At 34.1% G+C, this 19,123-nt stretch overlaps 1 long non-coding RNA gene across 1 annotated transcript; it reads left to right on the forward strand.

The window, feature by feature from the left end:
- The first annotated feature begins 17,012 nt into the window (after window positions 1-17,012).
- LOC118481163 lies at window positions 17,013-17,926 on the forward strand. Its single transcript, XR_004864621.1, has 2 exons — window positions 17,013-17,415; window positions 17,761-17,926. It is a non-coding gene; the product is annotated as an uncharacterized LOC118481163 (long non-coding RNA).
- The last annotated feature ends 1,197 nt before the right edge of the window (window positions 17,927-19,123 follow it).

A 19,123-nucleotide genomic window follows, 5' to 3' on the forward strand; every position in this document is an offset into this window, starting at 1 on the left:
TGAATAATACTTGAGTAACAGCCCCTTAGCACCCAATTTTGCCCTTGGTTCAAAATTACGATTTTGCCCCATATAAATTTATAATTTTGCCATTAGTTTTTGTCACACCCCTATTTTCCACGTGTCACCGGTGGGCCCGGTGGGGAGTATCGTGACGTCATCGATATCATCATAGTCAAACAACACAACATATAAATGCACAACGGAAGCAAAAGATATAGATTTATTTCAACTGAATAAATTGTAATGTTTATGTATCACAAAACAGTCGAAACAGATCACAGGCGGATCAAATAAAAAGGAAAATTGTTCAACAGACTTTGACATCTGAAGCTTGCGAGACTTGAGTACTGATGCCTGGAGTAGCCAGCCTATTTCGTCTAGTATCTGCACTTAGCCTTTTTGGAAAATACGTCAGTTTGCACTGGTAAATACAACTTAACTGACTCAATTTGAAAAGAGTTTGAAAATTGATTTAAATGCAGTTCGGCAAAAATATTTTATAACTTGGGACAATTATTCAAAATAATCTTGTATACAGTTTTACTTATTTGTCGTCCATTAGGGCCGGTTTGTAGGGCCGGACTTAAGTTAACTGACAGGCCACATGTATAATGCCCACAAGGTCGATTCCTTATAGTGGGATACCAGTTTTTACATAATGCATCTGTCAGGTGTACGCCTACACCCCGTGCTTAGGTCGTGGCCATTTCATGAATGATGCCAATGATATCCGGGACATGGTCATTTAACCCCCAAGGGCCATACACCAAATAATACATATCAAACAGGTTATGTAAATACATCAATCACAATACGATTTAAATGACTACATACACCCGACCAAGCGGTACTTTTATAGTACCGTATCCCAAGCCCGTATAGGGAAAATAAGTTAAGGGTATTTACCTGAGCAAAGTATAAATCAAATACAGCAAGTGCACGTATCTTTTACTGGGCTCCTAATCTGGAACGAATGTTTTTAATAACCTATTACAATCCTAACGGGTCTTTAATTAAGCTTAGACTTAGACCGGTTAGTTTTCAAGAGAAAGACACGGTTCAAACGCATGATAAAGCGAAGACCGGTTTAGAATGTGTTTTTGACCCGACAAGCTTGGATACTTGTTTAATATGGGTAACTTAATCACATTCTGGATTTTGAGACAAAAATATTATGGTTTGACCCGTTTCGGCTAATATGTGTAAACTAGTTACATAGACTGATCCGAACGCGAAACAAGCGTAATGGGTAACCATAAGAGTCATGAACATGTTCCATAAGTTAATATGCCTTTGATATGTTGTGATATCAGTAGGATATCTTCCATTATGCCCAAAATGAGTTTAAAACCAACTTATGCCCCGTAGGGCTATTTTGGTCATTTTAAAGGTTATAAAAAGGGGTTAAATAGTAATCTGAGTTTCGGGTCTGATGTAAACAATAAAAATACTTAATTCACTAAGTTATATCAGTAGGGTATAACTTATATGTGAAATCTATCCTTTATAACCAGACTATGCATCTTAAGGGCATTTTGGTAATTTCACATAGGCTTAAAAGGTCAAAACTGGGATTCTGAGCTTAAGACTTTTGCTTACTGCTAAAGTATGAAAATTTACTTAAAACATCAGTAGGTATCAAGTCTTATAGATCTAAAATGGTTTTAATATGTATTATGCGTTAAAAACGCTTAAAAAGGCGATTTGGGGCCATTTCCGGGTTTTTAAAGAAAAGCTGATATTTTTATTATTCCAGAAGGCTCAAAATACTTTATTTATCATATTAGATCAGTAGAAAAAGGTTTGGGGTTAAAAATAATTTGTAAAACCCATTTTATAGCCCAAAAGGGCAAAACCGACAATTACCGAATCAAGCTTAGAACTCTAGATTATGCTCAGCTTAAAAATAAATAAAAATCTCCAAAAATCCCAAAATATTATATTACATCAGTGGGTAAAAAGTTTGGTATCTAAAATTGGGTTTAGATAGGCTATATGCTAATCAAACGGTTTATTAACCAAAAAGCTTCTTAATTACGCTAATGAGCATAACTCCTAATCTAGACCTCAAACTGATGTGAAATTTTGTGGACATGTTTATGAATCAGTAATAAAGGTTTTAGTCCTTTCACATTCTCAAGAATCTCGTTTTAACATCAAAAGGGCATTATGGTCACATTTAGGCATTATGGAATCATGCAATGAACTTTAATCCTAAAGGACCATGTAGTATAACTTTAGGAGGTTATACTAAAATATAACATGGTCACAAGGGACCCTAAGGCATAAATAAACTCAAGCTAATTCGGGTCAGAACTGAAAGTCAAAGCAAAGGTCAAACTTTGCGACTTTCGGTTGTGAACCGAGCCTATACTTAGAATTGTCGGGTTGAACATGCTTAGACATGTTCAACTAATATTTACCAAGTTATTAAAGTGACAAAACTGAGTTTATAGCTTCTTCATTATTAGTTATTAATTTTATTTAAAAACAACCCGTTTGACTTTTATTTTAATTAGTTTGACCCGACAATTAACTATGTAAACGTGGTAATTAGGAGGTGTTCTTTTGAGAGTTTAACACCTACCTAATTACGGTCACGTAGCCATGTTTGTTGCGAACCATGGCTCAACCGTTTAAAAGTCAAAGCGTTTATCGAAAACGCTTGACTTTCGGTTATAACCGCTAAAATTTAAACTAAGCATGAAAGGGGACTTACAAAGGTCCAAGCAAGGAGGGAATTGATCTTGGATGTTCAGGTATGAAGCACAAGGGCCCCAACTTAGAACAATTAGATCAAGGTGTGAAATGGGAGCAAGATCAAGGTGAGTATTTATAGGATTTTGAGAACCGTTAGGATCGTTTCTCGTAACCCGTGCTTCAATCTTGGCCCTCCATGTGTGCCCAAGGTTTCTAAATACAATGGGTGATGAAAACCAGCTCATGGTATTGAGAAAATTGTATAAAAACCCCTGAAAATCAAGCTGGTTGCTGAAAACAGGTTTGCTGAAAAAGGGCGCTTTCGCGCCACATGACAGGAGCACATGGGTTTGTCGCGTGGCATGAGGGAGCCTGTTTTTGCAAAAGTTTCATTTTTGGCAGAACAGGTCCCTGCATGCTATATAGTTGATTTTTGACACGTTTAAGCCCCGTTAACCCATTTTTAAGGCTCTACAATGATGCCTAAGCATAGGGAACATGAAACATGCTTAAAAACATGCCGAATGTCGGTTCGGTTGGCCGTACGGTTCCGTTGTTCGGTTAATTACGACGAAACACGGACGGACGCTAAAAACGATCCAAATTACGCGACGAATGGAATTTTATCAATCCAAACACTAAAACAAAATATTTTAGTGCTTACATAAATTTTTGGGTGTCCGGATATATTCAGAATGCAAGATATGCGCGAAAATGCAAACTTGTGCACTTTTTGACACTTTTAGTCCCTGCATGACTTAAAAGTTTATTTTTGCGCACCAAACACCTCTAAGCCTATATCTAAGCTATATAAGGGATAATTAGAGTATAATTAACTCATGGTCATATCCTGGAAGGTTCGATACCCTACGAATTGACATACTTTTGTAGTTTGACGCTTTTAACCCCTTGTATACGAATATTGCCATAACTTTCTCATACTTAATCGAAACCTTGTGAAATTTTTATCACACATTCTTGTGAGTATAATTTATCATTACAAAGCTTCGGGTCCGCTAAAAGATCACTCAGAGGTATACTTTAAGCATGTTGACACATTTAGCCCCTGTAGTTTGTAATTCCTCACTTTCTTTCACAATTAGCTTTGTATGATCCATGATTTATTCGTTTAAGGTTATAGACATCATGTAGGGTTATTGAAGGATATATTTATTCATTGTTGACACTTTGAATCCTTTTACGCACATAGATTTCTTGTTTGTCAACTTTAGTCCCTCCAAATCAATCCTTTATACGTTTTAAGTCCATGACACGTGTCGATATGATATTGGACATGAATTTTCGAGGTGTTACAGTTTTTTTTCTCACACCCAAGTTACGATTTTGCCCTCAAGTTAAATTTACATTTTGCCCATCGTTTTTTTTTGTTTTCCTGGTGAAATTACAATTTTGCCCCCAGTGTAAAATTACAGTCGTGCCGACAGCTTCCTGACACTCCCCCGTTGGTCCATTTAATTTACGATTTATCCCCGAATTAAAATTATGATTTCGCCCTCAGTTAAAAATTACGTTTTTCCAGTCGTTTTAGTTTTTTTAGCAAAACTATAAAGGTTTTTTTTAATTGGTTTACTCGATTTAATTTTTTTTTTCGTGTCAAGGAGCTGTCTAACACTCGTTCATTAGTCCTGAAAAATTACAGTTTTGCCCTGAGCCCAAAATTACGGTCTTATCATCGTTTTTGTTTTTTTTTTTCCTAGCAAAATTATAGTAGTCTTTTTTTAATTGATTGAGAATTATTCGGCTATCGCCCCGCAACACGGGCGGGGCATCAACTAGTTGTTATACAAATGGTGGCTAGATATATTACATGGCCGTATTTGATATTGGAAATCAATGTTTTAAATACCGGTATTAACCGGCCGGTTATACCAGTTAAACCGGATATCAGACACGAGTTCGGTACGATAAAGGCCGGTAAAACCCGAATACGGTATGTCTTATGTACGGCGATAAATCCGGTTTTACCGGTTCAAACCATTGAACCGGTTTGCATTATCTTAAGATTTGATTTCTTAATTTTAATAAAATACAATATTAAGGTAATATTGATCTTCTATATTTCCGGTAATTAACCTAGTGTCTTCTATTCCAATATTTCGTTATTGTTGAAATTGTTACTCACCTCGTACAATGCAATATTGTTTATAACTAATAAAAATATTCTTAAAATGCTTAATAGTTTACAATAAAAATAGTTGTTTCTAGATAACACTATGATCAGTTAAATAAATCCTAGTTGAGATTGGATTGTTTTTTGAGATGAATTTGTATTTTATGGAATTTTTAGGGTTAACTAGTAACCCGGTTCAACTGCCTGATACAACCCGGTTCAACCGATTGAACCATTTTAGAGCACAACCCAGTATAACTTAAAAAACCGATTTTTAAAACATCGTTATAAATATTGTGGGGCCGCCAAAGACATAAACTTACCAGATTGGACGTGAAAGTCATGCATAGGCCACCAAAGAATTATGAAAGTGTCCAACAATTTTAGGAAAACAGCATATTAATGGGCCTTTAAACAAACTAGTTGATTTTCCATCCGCGTATTACGGCGAGGACCTAATGTCTGCAAAACGCGTATTGGTAACGGTAAGCAGATACCAAATATCAAAACATAAATAAAAATGACGTGGTAACGCCAGTCACTTCGTCCTAAAAAAGCGATTTAAATAATCTAATATATAATAATAGGACCCACACGTCCTACGCGTTGGAAATTCGTTTTACTCCGATGTTTCCGCCATCGGTTGGGGTGTGACAGATTGATATCAGAGCCATAACTATAGGGAATTAGGAAAAACAATTCCATTCTTTTTGATCTAGTCTATAGTTTAGGAAACCATACCTGATCATTCTTGTTATCATGCTTAAATACTTGAAATCTCTCTACTTTGCTTCTCACCTTGTCTTTTGTCTTAGCTATATACTTCAGCCATAACTAACACGTTTGCCTATAATTCTTTAACACGTTTGCCTATACTTCTTTAAAAAGTATCTTATTTTCAAAACTCATCTAAATACATCTTTTTCGATCTAATATAGTATATAAATGTATACATTGAAAACTATATACATGTTGAAAAATGGGTGGGGCTATCTTCAAACATAAGGTTGAGTGTACAAGTTTAAAACTTTTGAATGAATTGTGAAATTATTACCAGTTAGTGTTAAACGTTTGAGAAGGCGAAACTTGCTATATGGACATGATACCCTTGAATAATTAGTGTTGTAGACCCATTTGCTATGCGGTGATAATTTAATCTTGGCGCTCTTTATTTACGGGGCTACATAAACCATACGCGAAATCAACAAAAAAATATGTTAAATTAACTAAATATATATTTTATGACATAACTAATACCGAAGGGATGATACATGTATGGACAAAAGATCAAGTACAAACACCCTTATCATACAAAACGTATGAATAGAGTGAAAATTTAAAAAACACGATGAAATGTTACGTAATTATTTACTCGTAGAGTAATTATCAAAATTACTCTACAATGGTCTTGTAGGGTAATTTTGATCTTGTAGAGTAATTTTGAAAAATGTCAATGTAGGGTAATTTTGATCTTATAGAGTGATTTTGTAGAGTATCATAATTACTCTACAAATGATCTTGTATGATAATTTTGATCTTGTAAGGTAATTTTACAGAGTAATATAATTACTCTACAGATGATTTTGTAGAGTAATTTTGAATTGTATGTTAACTTGCAGAGTAATTTTGATACACTTGTAGAGTAATTTTGATAATTACTATACAAGATCAAAATTACTATACAAGATCAAAATTATTATACAAGATACACTTGTAGAGTAATACGAGATCAAAATTACTCTACAAGATCATTTTTAGAGTAATTTTGATAATTACCCTATGAAAAAATAATTAAGAAAATGTCACCGAGGTTTTTTTTTTTTTTTTTGGTTTTTTCATACCTTTTGTACGTTTTGAACGATAAGAGTGTAAGGGGTGCATGACTAATGAGATTAGGCAAACTATCCCCCCACCCAATCATGTTATGCCATGTAATTTCTCTCTCATTCTTGCCTATTGCCCAAAAAAACATGAGGGGGGGGGGGAATTTCCACGGTCCTCCCAACCGCCGAGGTGATCCCACCTCGCAGACCGCCACCCAGCAAGCCTGTGTGTGAGGGTAAATCCGCTACCGTAGGGGCATTGGGAACGAGCAAGACTCAAACCCGCCACCTCCGGGTTAGAATGCGGGCTGGTGGCCATTGGGCTGACACCCAATGGTTAAAAAAAACATGAGAGGTGTATGCCTAAATTGAGATTAGGCAAACTAATTAAAAAAAAGGATGATTGGTTGACAAGAACTGGGGCCCCACCCCTTACCCCTATCCTCTTCTTTACCGCATGCGGCATGTCTTCCCCGAAAATCTCCTCCCTGCGCGGCAACAATGAGACGGTGGTGGGGTTGCCAATTGACAAAAGAGGTTGCCGAACTCTTTGCCAAAGGCACCCTGTACACCCTAAAGCAGTTTGTACGTGAACTTAACCCTACTCAAATTCATCTAGAAAAAGTCTAACTAACTTTTAAGCAACATATTTGAAAAGAGTAAACGTTTCCCTATTCAATCCTAGCTTTTTTCTATCACATTAATTATCGTAGTTTGTATAAATTGCACTAATTTTAACGTTATTTTACTAATCTCGTCAAAATAACGTTAAAAGCGACGGATGGTTAATCATGCATCATGAAGTGGCGTTGATAGCCGAAAGACAAGAGGGTGCATGCACCAATCTGTCTTTTTCCCGATCGGTAAGTGTTGTGTAACTTATGTCCAAGGCTTGATGCAAAACTACAATCGAGCCGGGGGTCTCACTAGAAGAAGCCCCTCTATCTTACGGGATAGAGGTAAGGCTGTCTATATCTTACCCTCCTTAAACCCTACCTTAGTTTTCCTATTGGTGGGATTTACTGAATACGATGATGATTATGTATGTATCATTAAGGGCGGACCCAAGCTTTGGCTTGGGTGGGCGGGCGCCACTGTGTATCATCCAGTTATTTAAAAATTTTAGTGTATTTTCGAGGTAAAAATCCCGACCGCACCCCTTGAAAATTTGGTTGAACTCTTCGTTCGCACACCCAGAAAATAATTTCTGGGTCCGCCACTGTGTTTCATCGAGTTATTTAAAAATTCTGTTTCTACATGTGTCTTTTAAAAAGAATTTTCTACACGTGTAATAGTGCGTTGGTATCTGCCAATAGGGACGTAGTTATTTAAAAATTGTTTGTTTCTACATGTGTCTTTACAAAAAAAATTCTACAGAGGAGTTGGTATCTGCAAGACCGACCAGTAGGGACGGGACGTTCAAGGGGGCCTTGTGTTAGAAATAACCCATTGATGTGGCCTTAAGGATCATTTGGTAACATTACCAATATGACATAACTAGTCCCCGACAATTACTTGATGGTAGTAATTGTAATTATTGATTAGTATTAACGGGCAATTATGATTTCCCTTTAGGTACCATTAATAGAGAAAACATAGAGTTTTATAACGGATCACCATTCATGATCATTATTTATTGATCTTTATATATTGGTGATAAGTGGTGATCAAAACTCTCTAGAAGAACACCATGATCAATTCTCTCTAGTGTGATCCATCAACACAAGGTACCATAACGGGAATCATGACTTCATCTTTATCCTCAAAGATAATCATCCCTACAAGTAAGTATCTCTAACTTGGCATCTATATTTACGTTATGATTGAATAAACATGATTAGGGTTCTTTATTTTAACCCATGTTTAAAGATATAATCAACATGTGGTATCAGAGCATTGTCGATTATATCTATTCAATCATGTGATTTGATGATTAGTTTCTTCAAAATAATTGTTGAATCATTTTTTATGAATAAGGGTATGAAATTGAAGAATGTATTTAATGAAATCCAATCATGGGATTCAAAAGTACACAATGGAAATACTATGGATGACATTGTTGTCGTTTGTTATCTTCTTTTGTTGATAAAATCAACAGTGATTTAAAACTCAATTCCTTTTCAATTCATTACTCATTACCATGAATCAAAATTATTTTCCATGACCCAAACTTAATTAATCTAATCATTTATTCAACTTGATTATTATTTTTCCATAAATGACCATCAATGATCAACTTAATGTTGAAACGTCTAATCATCAATTTGATATTATGGATAGTTATTTTGCCTTTACTATGGGCATCAAATAATGATATAGCATTGGTTGTCATATTTTGCAATAATTTAGTCAAGAATTGTTTCATGCAAAATGACACCATACTGTATTTTAAATTCATGAAATTGTGTATTAAATAATCAACACAATATTTGGTTGATGATATGAATTTTATTTTTTAAGTCATGATAGATGATTATGTATTCAAGTATAGGTTCCATCAGTTACAAATTTGATTATGTATTCATGAATGTTTTATTTGAGTTATTTTACAACTAATTCCATTGATTTGACATGAGAGTTTTATGTAATATTGGATTAATGAAAGTAATGCAATTTAAAATCTTTTGCAATGAGGATGAACTTATAATTAATAAATTTTCAATGCACTTGATTATGTATTCATGCATTCTTGAATTAATCGGTTACAAAGTCCTCATGAATTAATGTTTGAATTTAATGATTGCAATTAATGAATTGATTATAGAAATTCTAGATTATAATCCATGAACTGAATAGTTGATTTTGTGCCTAAATGTTTGTACACTTAAAGCCCTTTATTTTTATGTGAGATTCTTATTTTGCGAATGGCCCAACTTTAATTTATACCATTTTATGTGATTATGTGTATTGTTGGATAATGAAACCAACAATGAATTGTTTGATGATTCACATAATAAATTATCAGTCTAATTTACATAAATATTTCATTTCTGGCCCAAAGGTGTTATGTTATATTTATGTGCTTTACTTTATTATTTATGTGTGTTCATAATACATGAATTTTGGTCAAAGCCAAAGCGAAGCTAGAGTTCATGTAGAACATTGAGACAATCTATATTTATGTGTGTTCATAATATGTGAATTATGGTCAAAGCCAAAGCGAAGCCAGAGTTCATGTAGAACACTAAAGACGGTCTATTATTTATATCGTTCATAATGCTGAATTTTAGTCAAAGCCAAAGCGAAGCCAAAATTTAGGTAGAACATTAAGCCGAGGTTTATTATTTTATACCGTTCATAGTGCGTGAATTTTGGTCAAAGCCAAAGCGAAGCCAAAATTCAGGCAGAACATTAAGTTGGTTTGTTTTTATTTATATTCATAATACATGAAATTTGGTCAAAGCCAAAGCAAAGCCAAAGTTCATGTAGAACAATAAATCAGTCTATTATGTATGTTCATAATGCATAACTTTTGGTCAAAGCCAAAGCGAAGCCAAATTTATATAGAACATCAAGACAATCTGTTATTTATGTACGTTCATAATGTCTGAATTTTGGTCAAAGCCAAAGCGAAGCCAAAATTCAGGTAGAACCTTAAGTTAGTCTGTTATTTTGGTGTTGTAGCAGACTATATCTTCAATATAATAATTTGTGTCTGCCTTACTTGATTACCCCATAATGTAAATCACTCCAATTTTCTTCTTAGGTTTGTATCTCATCTGTTTTATCCACTCTAATTTCAAAACCTAAAATGTTTTGCTTACTAAAGAGTTTCTGCAAAATTTTCTCTTGTTGGATTGTTGATTATTTCTTAAGAAATGATAATTCTACTGCTCTTTTCTGATAAAAGTTATACAGAAGAAAACTAGAGCATGACTAGTGGGATAAGTCAAACATTATATCTCTTATGATAATCAAGAACCCACTTAATTATTGCTATCATGTGAGCTATTCTAGATTCTAAATTTCCTAAGACTAATTTATTTTCTTTGGAAGAATCAAAATAACTCCTAAGACGCATGCATTACTCTAGATTCTTACTATAAAGTTAGTGGCATATGTGAATACATCATGATGTACAATACCATGACCCATAATTTAAAGGTTTACACATGAAAATCAGTACACTTTTCTGATGCATTACATATAACTTTTCCACTAATATCATAAGTTGCCTTAAGAATCAACTATTACACTCAAGAGTACCAAAGGAAAATGAGTGTGTTGATTAGCAGCATATGTACAGGAAAAGGAATGCATGAAACTAGAAAATTAGATGTTCATCTCATCGCCACTAAACCTGAAAGGATGATACTTTTAAGATTCAGAGATAGTGTACAAGTACTACTTCCAGCTATAAGTTTCTTCAAAGGAAAGTCTCACTACAGGTTTATGCCATTAAACTAGGCATGAGCATCGAGACTATCCATAATTCAATGGAACAGCTGGCTAAGTGGTAAGATATTTATGATATTTAAGTCTGCTAATGGTAATATTCTAACCAACACATGACCGGTTGACTCTAGTTCTATGTGTTTCCTTACTAGAAATCAACAAATAATTAATATGAGAGTTAGTGGCAAAATTTTATGTTAAGACTATAAGAACCATAATAAACTGTTTTATAATTGGGCTTAATGATACCTTATATATTATGTATATTATTCAGAATTTAGTATCAATATAAAAGCTGCATTATGACAGTTGTGAGGTTTGCATGGTTAAAACAAAGTCACTTTTACCTTAAACTCTCATATTATTTGTTATCTCAATCTGGATAGAAACCTTATAAGATAGAACTTGATGATGCTACATTTTTCACAACCTTTTGTTATCATGAAAATGAAAATTTAACAAAAGAAAAATGAGACTTACAAATTCCATCCATTAAGACCAAATTTCATGACAAATCATGACTAGGTTAATGAAGGATGAAATATTATCAAATCTCATTTTTAGTGTCTTAAGAGCGTGTGTTAAAAGTCTTAATATTTAAATGGCTAAGGGAATAAATCAAGTTCCAGAAATTATATTTCACTGGAACTTATCCCAAAATGGAATATTTAGACATAAGTCATCTATCATTTCAAATAATATTTACTTGTATCTAATATGTCTCATATGGATCAATTTATTAAAGAAATTAATTCATATATACTATGATTCCTTCTAAATATGTCCCTCAAAATTTTTATAACATCTGGACATTAAGGAAATCAAGTCTAACATATATGACATGTTCCCACACCACGTACATCATTGAAACTTATCTTTTAGCATTCCTAGAGATCCAAAAGGTTAGTGGGAGCATTAAATGTCTTAATCTTAATTTGCGAGAGTTGCAAGAGGTAGGGGAGTGAAAACTTGTTGTTACCTCAATTTGTACCTCCTGTACGAGACACTGCTTCTTCACAACTTTTATCTTTAAGAATATACTACTACTTTAACAAAAGTTTCATTGTTGCTTAGACGTGGGCACACTCAGATTTCTTGCCAAACTTGTAATCCTCAAACAAAGAAACTACAAGAAGTAAATTCATTAATTTGTTTCTTTATTAGAATTTATTGGTCTTTTAATGTTGACCATAAGCATGCTAAATTGTTAAAGATTTCTAAGTCAGTGGGAGCAGTAAAAGTCCTTATCAGGATTTACCAGAAGTGCAAGAGGCGGGGGGAAGAGACCTATTAAATTTTACTCCGATTACACCTCTTGCACACCATACTGCACCAACTCTTACACACTTAGAATCTTGAAAGTGATAGCAACTTAATCAAGAGTTAATCCATAAAACTGAAACTCTTAATAAACCTAATAATCAACTAAGGAGGCCATCTAGGTTTAAAAGCCTACTAACTTTGATGATTATGTATCCTTCTTGACTGAAGTTGAAATGGATTTTAGAAAGTTTACTGATCCTACCTCTTCTAATTAAGCCATTAGCATCAATCAAATTTCTAAATGTAATAAAATTGTTATTAGCAAATTTGATTTTAACGTTTGGGATTTGGTTGAATTACCTAAGGGTGTTCATCATTAAACAAAATCTGAATGCAAACGTTAAGACTCTAAAAATATGATTGATTGTTAAAGGCTATGCTCAGAAGAGAATTATTTATCAAATAATCATCTTACCTTTCTTACAAAATGTTTCTTTGAGGATCATTGTTGTTCTAGTGGCTTATAATCTAGAGCTACATTATATAAACATTAAAACAACTTTCCGTAAACAAAGACTTACATGTTTATAAAACAACCTGAAAGTTCTAAGCTAAAGGTCAAGAACACTTACTTTGTAAGTCAATTAATTCCATGTATGGGTTTAAGGCAAACATCAAAATGTGATGAAATCTTAATGCATTCTTTTCATCAAGAATTAAGTGGATTTATGTGCCTACCTCAAGATGAGTGGGAGCAACTAATGTAAACTTATCCTTATATAGATAGCACTTTTTTGGATAAGTATATGTTACACAAGTCAAATAATTTCTCACACATATTTTGATATAATGAATCTCGGAGATACCACTTACGTGAGAGATATCAAAATATACAGAGATAGACCCAACAGGACATTTGTTTCGTCCCATAAGCTTTACTCTAAAGCGGGCTCTTACATGTGTAACAAACAATATAGCTCTCCTTTAGAGGATAAAATGATAAATGAGATTATTTCCTTATGCTTCATTAATTAGAAGCCTTACGAAGGTTCAAGTCTATACTCGTTCAGATATTGCTCACATTGATGAAAATTAGACCACTATAGATTATCGTGAAGCATCTTACAATATCTTTAAGAAACGAGAAAGACTATAAGAAGAGGTTGATTACTCTTACCTTGATTTTGTAATATTCAGAAGAAACTAAAAGTCAATTTAGGGTGATCCTTATGTCTGCGGACAAATTTGTCTCATGGAGTAGTCATAAGAAACTGATAAAACAAAATAAGTTATATTGACATAATATTTTGTTAATTAACAACGCAGTTGTCAATAAATGTTGTTGAAGATTTATTAGTGGGCTCATAAACTTGTTAACTCCATATAAATACTATATTGAAGACTTATTGTAAAAAGTCAGCTACCTTATTTCCTCGAGCAGTAACAGTTCGAGAGGTGCTGCATTAAACTTCGATACAAAATTATTGTTCGTTTATGAACAAGAAGAGGAACCTAAATACTTGTATCGAATACATTTACATTCATGATATGCTTGCGGATCCGATAACTAAGGTCTACACCCAAAGTCTTTTTAAGAGCTCATAATAAAGACGGGTTTTACTTAAGGCCTTACATAATAGCATATCATACATATGAATGATTAGTTATTATTTTCCTCAATTATACAATTTGTTTGTCTATAAATACGTATGTGCACCTAATGACGTATAGACAAGAATTATACAAATTAATTTTAAAGGGCTTACCTCAGTCATTTTGGTCTTAAATTTACGTATGTTTAGATTTGGGGTTGTAACATGATTAATGGGGGTCTTGAGTTGACAGTAACTCAATGACTGTATTTTTCTGTTGCAATTTCAATTTGAAACATTGATTAATGTTTTAACTTGGCCAAACTTACTTATACTTATCACAGATGATCACTCGGCCAAGTGGGAGAATGTTAGAAATAACCCATTGATGTGGCCTTAAGGATCATTTGGTAACATTACCAATATGACATAACTAGTCCCCGACAATTACTTGATGGTAGTAATTGTAATTATTGATTAGTATTAACGGGCAATTATGATTTCCCTTTAGGTACCATTAATAGAGAAAACATAGAGTTTTATAACGGATCACCATTCATGATCATTATTTATTGATCTTTATATATTGGTGATAAGTGGTGATCAAAACTCTCTAGAAGAACACCATGATCAATTCTCTCTAGTGTGATCCATCAACACAAGGTACCATAACGGGAATCATGACTTCATCTTTATCCTCAAAGATAATCATCCCTACAAGTAAGTATCTCTAACTTGGCATCTATATTTACGTTATGATTGAATAAACATGATTAGGGTTCTTTATTTTAACCCATGTTTAAAGATATAATCAACACCTTGATCAATTCAGATTTATTCTACATGTGTCTTTGGTTTAGCGCATTGGAGATGATCTTAAAATTTAACTAAACATGTATAACTATCGAGTGCATGTTATCATTGTTATGCAAATGAAAACTACCCAAATTCAAGTAACGTGGTTTAAAGAGTTAAACCAATTTATTTACTCATTCAACTTGTAGATCCTACAACTCACTTTTTCTTTTGGTTTAGAGTTTAGGATTTAGGATTTAATTTAACATAACAATATTCAACAACTATTACATCTTGTCTTTTATTCTACACGTTGAAGGGGATTATTTTATTTGGAAGGCTGCATATAAAAAGGAAAGAAGGAGGTATTATTTGAGGGGAGGCATTCACGGCAGAAGCAGGTGGTGGGGAGCAAGAAAAAGAAAAAAAAAGGAAAGTCTATTGGAGGCTGCTCAACAAGTCGCGGCCAAGATCAAGAACTGAAGCAAGTTGCCAAGCTCGTCAAAAAGTCAAAGTAATTTTTTTTTTTGAACGGCCAACAAACTCAATCTCGAGCACTCTTGAGGTACCCACTGGACAAACGGAGTACTCCGAGAGTAACCCGAGTCCACCACCAATTCTGAGGAAAACCCGATAACCCACCCGCCCATAGGCACGACAGTGAAATTTCCGGTAAAACCCGTTTGGCTCAAGGATCCAACCCAGGTTTCCCTGGGTCTCATATCATTGCTCACCAGTGCCTCACTCTGCACCAAGTGAGAGTCGAACCTGCATCTCTCAAGAGAAATGCAAGCCCTCCACCACTTGATCTAGAGATCATTGACAAAAATAAAGTCAAAGTAATTATTTAAGCAACCTAGCAACCTGGTATCAGTTAATTTAAACTAACAGGCCAGTAGCTCAATTTTTATTCTTTACGATGAACCGTATTTTTGATTGTGTTTTTGTTTTGTTCTTGACTATGAGTAGCTAAATTTGTTATGGTTTCTTAGGATTGATGAACTAGACGAATTGTTTGAATGATTAACTTTTGGTTTTAAATGAATGTTATGATTCATATGTTACAACTTTAGAACCTCATTCTAATTATTTGTGTGTTGGTGTTGATTGGCTTAATAATATATTTGTTGGTTCCATTGCTCTAGATACTTAGAAATATACTTTAGAGTCGGGAGTCACTCTAGGTTGTTAATCTTTCAGTCCAGGCCTTGAAAGTCTAGGCCTTGAAAGTGAGAAATCTAATTCAAGTTTAATAATTATTAAAACCAATTAATTAAAACGTGCAATCTTTTCTAGAGGTGAGAAATCTAATCTAGAATTGCTAGATTATTAGCTGGGCGTTGTTTGGTAGCAGTGACAAAGCTTGATCAAAAGTTTCGAGGGGGCGTAAAGTCACGGGACCCAAATTTTTTTTTTCCTATCGTTATGTTTCGGGTCGGGTCGGGTCAAATAATAATAGTTTCAAATAAAACTAAAAAAATTTCATTCATTCAATTCAAATGACCTATTCTTACTTATAAAAAAACTAAATATTGTTTAACAAACAAAAGACCAATATATATAATATATATAATGGTACGAGATAAATGAAACCTGGACGAAAATTTACAACTCAGCTCGACGACCTTTGAGATTTAAAGTGGTAACAAACTTTACCTTGATTTATATATTGTATAAATATTTAGGCAAAATAATTGGAGGGCGATCCTATATAATTTTAAAATTTTCGGACGATAAATCAAAAATTATACACTTCTAACCGAAACATTAGAAGGGGACGGGTGCACCCCCGAGCACCTACTAACCTACGCCCCTGTTTCTAAACATATTACCGCCGGCCTCCTAATGCTCAGGCATCTGCGCATCAAAGTGGCCAGTGTGCTCGGAGCTAGCACCATAGTTAATGTGTTTGACGATTTTTATGAAAACCTGATTTACATTTAAGTATAATATATATATATATATATATATATATATATATATATATATATATATATATAGGGCTGGGCTCTTTAGAAAACTCTATCTTTTTAAGAAAACTATGCAAACCCATTGTCATCCATTGATTATCTTTCATCTAACTTGATCAATGTCTCTCTTAATTTTGGTCAGAATTATATTTAAAAGAAATCTTATAATAGACATTAGTACAACTGGAAGGGCATTTTCGGAAGTACATTCCTTCTCTCTCCACTGTCCAATCCTATCATCTCTCTTTAATGCACTGATCTTTCTCTCTCTTCCCTCAATTGCCTCCCTCTATAAAATCACAGATCTCATTTCTCTCCTCCCCAAATCAAACCCCTAGCCCCCACGACTTTCCCTTCTCTCTACACAACAATTACAACCTACAAAGCCTAGAGAGAGAGTTCTATAACGACAATGGCGGTGGTTAACCAACCGGTGTTCTGATGTTCGCTTCTGTTGCTGCTTATAGTCGTCGTCGCCACCACCGGTGCCGGTCAGGAAGAGATGGAATCTAATCTCAGGTGTGATGATTTTTTCCCTCATTGAATGATATGTTCTTTTGCCTGTTGATTTCTTAATTTTAGTTTTTTTTCCCTCATTGAATGATATGTTCTTTTGCCTGTTGATTTCCCTCATTGAATGATATGTTCGTCGACACCACCGGTGCCGGTCAGGAAGAGCAAAGGAGTCTGAAGCCTTGAATGAGAGTGCGTTCAAGACCCTGAAGAGTGTCCATGGTAGAAATGTAAGATTCTCATTAATTCACTTGTATCTAGATACATTATTGGAATTGATATATTAACAATGTCTTTATGATATTCCTGACAAAATTACTTAAGATATTTCAATAGCAAATTATATTTTAAAAATAATAATAATAATAATTCATATCCACAATTGACCAATGACACTTCTAAATGTCACTTTCGGTGCTAACCGTCTGTCCATAACTTTCATTTATGTCGTTTCAAAACCATTTACAATATGTTGATTATGATAACAATTAGTCATTTTGTTCATTAGAGGCAAAGTTACTTTTTCGGTAAACTGGGATTGCATATTCAACATATTAGTTTGTTGTGATGAGCAGGAGCATGAGAAACAGCACTGAAAGAAGGAAACTAGGACTGGTGGAGGTGTGACCCGAACTGGCAAAAGAACCGCAAGCGCCTTGTAGACTGTGGTAACGGTTTTGGGCGGAATGCCATTGGAGGCCGTGAGAGCCGGTTTTACATGGTCACGGATTCTGGAGACGAGCCATTTATGGTAACACATGTACCGGTAATGTGGATAGTATGTAACGTGTAATATGAGACGAGCCATTTATGGTAACACATGTACCGGTAATTTTGGAATATATAATATGAAACGGGTCATTTGTTTTGCACATTTTGGAACGTATAACATGTGTTAAGCCTCTGTTATAATCTTTTTGTAACCTGACATGTATTCATGTATAAGCTAGTGGTTTACAAAACACCATGATGTGTATATACTGATCTAACATGTGTTACAATTTGTCTGTTTGGAACATGTAATTGCTTAACATGTGACAAGGGTGAAAACAGTCGACGGGGGCGATGAGTTTAATGGTGAGCTTAGTTAATATCGTAATCTTGTTGTAACCCCACTTGTTGTAACCCTATATAACGTGTGTTAACCTTTTGTTAATTAAAAAAAAGCAAGTAATATCTATTTTATTTTTGTTGATGTTTAAAATATCCGATAATGTGGATACTGAGCGTAAAACTTGTACAAGTAATAAATGTACAAGTTAGTATGTAACATGTAATATGAAACGAGCCATTTATGGTAACACATGTACCGATAATTTTGGAATATATAATATGAAACGGGTCATTTGCTTTGCACATTTTGGAACGTATAACATGTGTTAAGCCTCTGTTATAATCTTTTTGTAACCTGACATGTATTCATGTATAAGCTAGTGGTTTACAAAACACCATGATGTGTATATACTGATCTAACATGTGTTACAATTTGTCTGTTTGGAACATGTAATTGCTTAACATGTGACAAGGGTGAAAACAGTCGACGGGGGCGATGAGTCTAATGGTGAGCTTAGTTAATATCGTAATCTTGTTGTATCCTACATGTATACATATGATAACATGTAAGCATCCATTATAACCCAACTTGTATTCATGTATATGAAAGTGGTTTGCAAAACACCATGATGTGCATATACTGATCGTAACACGTGTACAAGTTATATGGAATTATAATCTTGGTTTAACCCTACATGGTGCCATGTATAAGCAAGTGGTTTCCAAAACACCATGATTTGTATATACATAATGTAACATGTGTTACGCGCCTGACATGTATAACGTATGTGTAACAACTGTCACTAAAATCCATAATTAGGATGGTAATTAGGTAATAAGGAAACCCTAATTGAAAAACCCACGTGATTCTGCATAAACATAAAA

Source organism: Helianthus annuus, chromosome 1, assembly GCF_002127325.2.
Source record: "Helianthus annuus cultivar XRQ/B chromosome 1, HanXRQr2.0-SUNRISE, whole genome shotgun sequence".
Classification (NCBI taxonomy): Eukaryota; Viridiplantae; Streptophyta; class Magnoliopsida; order Asterales; family Asteraceae; genus Helianthus; species Helianthus annuus.